We start from the raw sequence: 6902 nt of genomic DNA on the forward strand, positions 1-6902 counted from the left end.
GTGTGAAGAAATGCTCAAGATTGTGCAAAGATGCAGGGATTCACGACTGGGACTCTCGGGTGACTCGCGACTGGCAAGCCACCAACTGCAGCACACGAGTGAAGCGTGCAAGAAGATGAACAGTCACGCCAGCTAGTGCATTACAGGACAAAAGGTCTAGCCTGGTCGTTCTGTTATCTCACGGCTTGAACTCGCGACTTAGTCAAGCCGCGAGGTCAAGCCGCCAACCAACCCTATTTGGGAAAAACTGACTCTTCGCATTCCTTTCTCACCCAAGTATAAATACCGCTTAAACCCATAAAATGTAAAGAGCTTCCAGAGATAATTTTGAGAGAGAAACCCTACAGAAAAACAAAATTGACTCATCCTCAATCTTCACTTAAAGACTCTTCAAATTTCTCTACTCTCTTCCTCTCCATTGATACATCCTTGAGAGGTTCTTGACCAAATTCTTTTCTCTCCATATCCACGCCTGTGAAAAGGTCTTTTGGTGCTTAGGGAAGTAGTTTGGAAGGAACCAATGGTTATTGGTTGATGCTATGGGCTATAGCGGAATCCGGTAAGCTAGAGAAGAAAAAGGTTCGGCGCAACCTTGTTGGAGCAAGAAGCTTGGAGGGCTTAGGTACCTGGGTAGATTAGGCTTGGAGGGTCTATTGCTATTCATGTATCCCAATTATATTTTCTAGTAGATTATTGACCGCTTGAAGGGCGGCGGAGAGGTTTTATACCGAGTACTTCGGTTTCCTCTTCGATAACACATCGTTGTGTTGTCCTTGTGTTTACATCTCTCTTCCCTTAATCTTTGCCATTTAATTTGTAATATGGATGTGATTTTATTTGGTTTAGATTGTTTATAAATTCTGTCACTAGCTTATGTTCACGTTCCACACATTTATTGTTTGATAATAAGCTTGAATTGGTAATTTGTAATTGGGGGTCTAAGCGTTCATAGTGTTTTCATCGCTATTCGAACTTTCAACATCAGCATATAAACTTAAAAAATTAATTTATTAATTTTAACTAAAAAAAAAAAAACAAAAACAAAAACAAAAACAAAAACAAAAAAATTAAAAATCAAAATTCAAATGAATTATGATTTAAAGATTAAGAAAAAAAAAACTTGTTGTAACTAACTTTCTTGTTTAAAGAGAAGATAGATTTGGTTCGTAGGGTCTGATTTTTTCTCACCATGAGTTGATTCTCGCTTCGTCAGCTCCGCTCATCACCGCTGGAGGTCGGTTCTCCAGCCTCCAGCGGTGCGGTTCTTGGACTCGGTTCGATGCGGTGCATCGGTAGATCAACGTCCACAACCAGTAAGCCACAGAGTGACACCCACAACCACAGATCGGCACCCTCAAATCCAAAAAAAAAAGATCAACACCCACAATCATACATCCAAATATCTACACCCACAAATTGAAACCCAGTAACCCACAAAGATCAAAACCCACTAAACACAGAAAACTTGGTTGAGATTGAAGCTTATGAGTGTTGGGTATTGAAGATCCAAGTGTGAGGAGAGAGAAGAGATTGATGGTGGCGGCGGTTAGGGTTTGGTGAGAGAGGGGATTGGTTCGGGCTTGCTATGGTTTTTGTATTTCATCTCTGCACCAGCGTCGAAGCAAGTGCCGGTCTTCGCTTGCGATGTTCGGCTTCATCTGTCAGTATCTGACCTGATCTTTATCAACGATTCATTTTTTCTCTCTCACAATTCAACCAATCTAGATTTTTTGTATTTGTTTCCCAAGAAGATTTATGCGTTTGAAGGTTAAGGTTCACTTTGTTTGAGATCGGTTTGGTTGTTGGGTTTATGTGTTTGGTTGTTTTATTGGATATTTGGGTTTGGTTCTTTGTTGGAGATCGATTTTGCAGGAGATCTGTATTTTTGTGATTGTTGCGTTTTGTTCTCATTTGAAGATTGCTGTGTGTTTTGTATGTTTGGTTGCCAAGAAAATGCAAAAAAGGAAATAAAAATATTGATTTTTTAAATTTTTGGGCAAGGTTTGCTGGGAAGAAAATGAAGAACATGATTAATGGAGAAGAACACATGTTCTAGATTCTTCATGTTCTTCCAAAAAAAAAAAAAAGAGAAACAAAATTAATTTAATTATTTTCTTTTCTTTTTTAAATCATAATTCATTTGAATTTTGATTTTTAATTCTGTTTTTTTTTTTATCAAAAAAAAAAAAAAGAGAAACAAAATTAATTTAATTATTTTCTTTTCTTTTTTAAATCATAATTCATTTGAATTTTGATTTTTAATTCTGTTTTTTTTTTTAGTTAAAATTAATAAATTAATTTTTTAAATTTATATATTGATGTGTCAGTGCTACAGTAAATTTTTATTATTATTTTATTGATCAGTCAGTTTCCTTGTTAGTTTGGTGACGGAATAGTGCTTTAAGGACTAAAATGTCCCGTGTTAATTGGTTTAGGGACTAAAAGTAGTAAAAATAAATTATAGAAACTAAAATGAAAAAAAGTCAAAATATAAAAACTAAAAGTGTATTTACACCTTTAAATAAAAATTAAGAGTTAACCTTGTAAATCACGTGGCATTGACTTTTTTCATTTGGGCTTAGTCTTGGGGTGGAATGGTCTGGTGGGCCTACTTAATTCGTTCCAAATATAAACTGCCCTTGATATTTAGAAAAAAAAAAAAAAAAAACCAACACTTCACATCGAGAAGTGTAAAAAGAAAAGAAAAATAAAGAAAGAGTGTGAGAAAAACATTTTGTTGATATAGACTTATTGAGTTTGAAACTCAAATAAGTCTCACAAATGATCTATTCTCTTTAATTTCAAAGTAGCTATTGTTGAAGATGAAAAATAAAGAAGAAAAGGAGAGGGTGGAAGATTGAAAATAAAATGTATATTATCAACAGTTTAATTTTTGTGTATGATTTACATTGCGAGAGTCTGAACTCTGAATTATAGACCTGGGAGTTCACATTGTAAAAGGAGAAAATTGTCTTGATCTGGATTAGAATCAAGCCCACAGTAATGGGTCCTGGATTCTTGCTCAATCAGGTGAGCTGAGTATACAGGGAAATTCACAAGACTTTGCCATTTTAGCTTTGGAGCCATCGCAACTTTCCATGTGAAATCTCAATTATTATTATTATTTTTCTTATTTCTTTCCTCAGTGTTTGCCGATACGATTTTCTCTCAATTTTCACTCTTTGGTTCCCTTTCTTTCTCTCACTACTTTTCTAATATAAATAGTTAATTTGACCTATTTTCAATTTTTTATTGTTGTTTGGCTCAAGTGAAAGGATGAACTTAGATACAGTACTTTAGGTTCCCTCTTGAAATTAAGCCACCTATCAAATTAAAAAAAAAAAAAAAAAGCAAACGGTGTTAAAAATACTCTTTCTTTATTTCTCCTCTGAACTGTGACAAACCCAATGGCTTAAGCTTCAAATCTCTCAAACCTCTCACCCACAATCTCAAAATCATCAATGGCTTTAGATCTCTCAAACAAATCTCAAAAGAAACCAATGGCTTCAGATGGGATTTGGAGCTTTATACCAAGAAACAACCTTTTTGGAGTGCTCCTCCCCTTTAAGTGCCTCTATTGATCTTCATTGTTTCTTCTAAATACATATAAATGCTCTGCGCCTTGGCATATAGATGATTTTTTTTTTCTTGAGGAACCAGTAAGAAAGCCTATAGATGAATAACCTCTCTTAGAAAACTCCAAATCTTAACAGAGTGTTGGTTTAGGATTTCAATGTTCAAATTGCGTTGAAAACACTATGAACGTTTAGAACCCCAATTTACAAATTACCAATTCAAGCTTAATATCAAACAATGTATATGCAGAAAATAAATATAAGCTTATACCAGAATTGATAAACAATCTAAACCAAATAAAATCACATCCACAGCAGAAATTAAATGACAAAGATTAAAGAAAGAAAGATGCAAACACAAGGACAACACAACGATGTATCATCGAAGAGGAAACCAAAGCCCTCGGCGTAAAACCTCTCCGCCGCCCCCCAAGCAGTAAATAATCCACTAAAGAATGTAGTTGGGATACATGAACAGTAGAAGACCCTCCAAGCCTAATCTACCCAGTGTACCTAAGCCCTCCAAGCTTCTTGCTCCAACGAGGTTACGCCGAACCTATTTCTTCTTTAGCTTACTGTATTTCACTATAGCCCATAGCATCAACCAATAGTCATTGGTTCCTTCCTAACTGCTTCCCAAAGCACCAAAAAGCCTTCTCACATATGTGAGTATGGTGAGAAAATGATTTGGGTAAGAACCTCTCAAGGATGTAACAATGGAGAGAGAGAGAGTAGAAAAATTTGAAAAGTCTCTATGTAAAGATTGTGGATGTATCAATCTTGTTTTTCTCTAGGGTTTCTCTCTCAAAATTCTCTCTGGAAGCTCTCTACATTTCATGGGTATAAGTAGTATTTATACTAGGTTGAGAATGGAATGCAAAGAGCCAGGTTTTTCAAAACAGAGCTGGTTGGCGGCTTGGCCTTACGACTTGACTGAGTCACGAGTTCAAGCCGCGAGATAACAGAAAGGCCAAGCTGGACTTTTTGTCCTGTAGTGCTTCAGCTGGCATGACTGTTCATCTTCTCGCACGCTTCACTTGTGTGCTGCAATTGGCGGCTTGCCAGTCGTGAGTCACCCGCAAGTCCCAGCCGCGAGTCTCTGCATCCCTGCACAATCTTGAGCATTTCTTCACACTCTCTCGTTCATTACCCTTACATAATTCCCAACTAAATATAAGGTTACTAATTGCTAAATTACAAGCAAATTTGGCACGGAATAAAACCAACAAAATGGTTGATTAAATTCAACCTTACAATCTCCCCCTTTGGCTATTCCGTGACAAAACCCTACAACAAACTCTAGACTTAACGCGTGAGTTGGGAACAATTGATCAAAACTCACTCACACCTAACTCTAGTATCTGTGAAGCTCTTGAACCATAAGAACAAGTATCTCCTGAAACACAACAACACAATATGATCATTGTATGCAGAAAACTTGTAATGCAAATAGAGCAAGCACAATGCGATCAAGCAAAATGGAAATAAGTAATGAACCATGGCTTGACCAAAAACGAACAATCACTATAAATAGTGATCACAATGCTCATTCACATAAGGAATGAACATCCGGACATGCAAGCTAATAAGCTCAATTGCAAAATATCATTTGCATGTCCAACACTCAAGAGTGATGTACTTAAAGAAAATGCATGACATTTAACATCAAGTACTTAAGCTACAAAGCAAGGGTACATAAACCTTAAAAGCTTATAAAAGCAACAAGTACAAACCCTTAACACATACAAAATAGCATCTTATGTATTGATAAACCAATGTACCAAGAAGTTTTATCCAAAATATTAACCATATCCACACAAGAGTTTATAAAAGCAGCAAGTAAATAGCTCTACACAGTATATGCAACAAAAATGTTAGATTATCCAAAAGTATGTGTATATGTAGCAACTTCCTCTTCTTGAGAACACAACTCCCCCTATCAGTATGCACACCATTCTTGTGTTGTTCTCCCCCTTACTGTATGCTGTCACTCCCTCTTTTTAGCAGGAATAGCTAAAGGCTTTCTTCGATCTTTTGCTGAATAGCATCCAGCTGTGTCTTAATGGTTGTGAGACGCATTTGCACTTAGTTGTTGGTGGAGTAGATAAGCCGTTCTAAACTGGAAATTCGTTCAAACAAAGAACTCAAACTGTCCATTGGAGAAGTAGAAGGTGCAGGCTGAGTGCTAGAGGTTGGCATCTCAAACGGACTAGGGGAAACAGTCTTAGTATGTACAGGAGTAGCTGTGTCATGGCCTGATGGAGTGGCATAGGTGAGTGCCTCACTCTCAGGTGTTTTAGAGGAATGACTCTTGCTTTCTTGAAGAGTTGCTATGGATATAGGTCGATAACGTGACACAATTGTTCCATCTGTTGGTGGATTGACACCTTCACTTAGCATGATCTTCATGATGAGACTACAAAAAGGGAGACTTGTTTGGGCTGCTGATCTAACTACTACTTTCCCAATAATATGAAAGATGTGGGCACATATGTCAATCGGAACTTCGGTAATGAGATCACATAAAAATTGTGCTCTTCCAAGATTGATGAAAGCAGTGTTAGACAATGGGTAGAGATTGGAGAACATGATCAGTTTTAGAGTCGTCAGTTCAGGCGTAAACTATGATGTGCCTATAGATGAACCTTTGCTTCTAACTTCATGATTAGATCCAAGAACTTGAAGAATTTCTTGTAACTTAGGCTGTCTTTCATCATATGGAATGAGATCCACATTTGCTGGTCTGGTGATGCAGAGAACCTTTGTAATGTAGTCTGCATTGATGGAGAATTATTTTCCTCTTACCAAACATTTCAACTCTACTCCAGTGTATCTGGTATTCGAGTAGAATTCCTTAACTAATTCCTCAACCGGGTCCACGAAATTCTCAAATAGATCAGCCCAATCTCTCGCTTCAAAGATACCAGGGATAAACGTTGTTCCCAAGGTATCAAAATTTACTACACATTCCACAATGGTAGAAGCATCTATGAAAATATCTAAAGAAGTCTGTGAGTCCACAGGAGCCTGGAATCTCTCATTGATTGTGTCTTGAGATGATTGAGTCAAACGACAAGTCCTCTAAGCAACAGGAGATGGAACATCAATTAGAATGTCTTTTCCTTTAGAGGAATGGCGTGACATCTGCAGAAGAGAAGACACACAGTAGAGAACCAAAACACACGCCCAAGACATATACATCAACTTGATTAGCTTCAGGTTAGTCAAAAATAGACTAAGCATTGTTATTCAAAGACAAATTTCACTCAATCATATATCATGACCAAAGACAGTATCAAGAGAACATTAGCAACACTGATGCATATT

The sequence above is a fragment of the Quercus suber genome, unplaced genomic scaffold (genome assembly GCF_002906115.3).
Source record: "Quercus suber isolate HL8 unplaced genomic scaffold, Cork oak 2.0 scaffold_53, whole genome shotgun sequence".
Lineage (NCBI taxonomy): Eukaryota > Viridiplantae > Streptophyta > Magnoliopsida > Fagales > Fagaceae > Quercus > Quercus suber.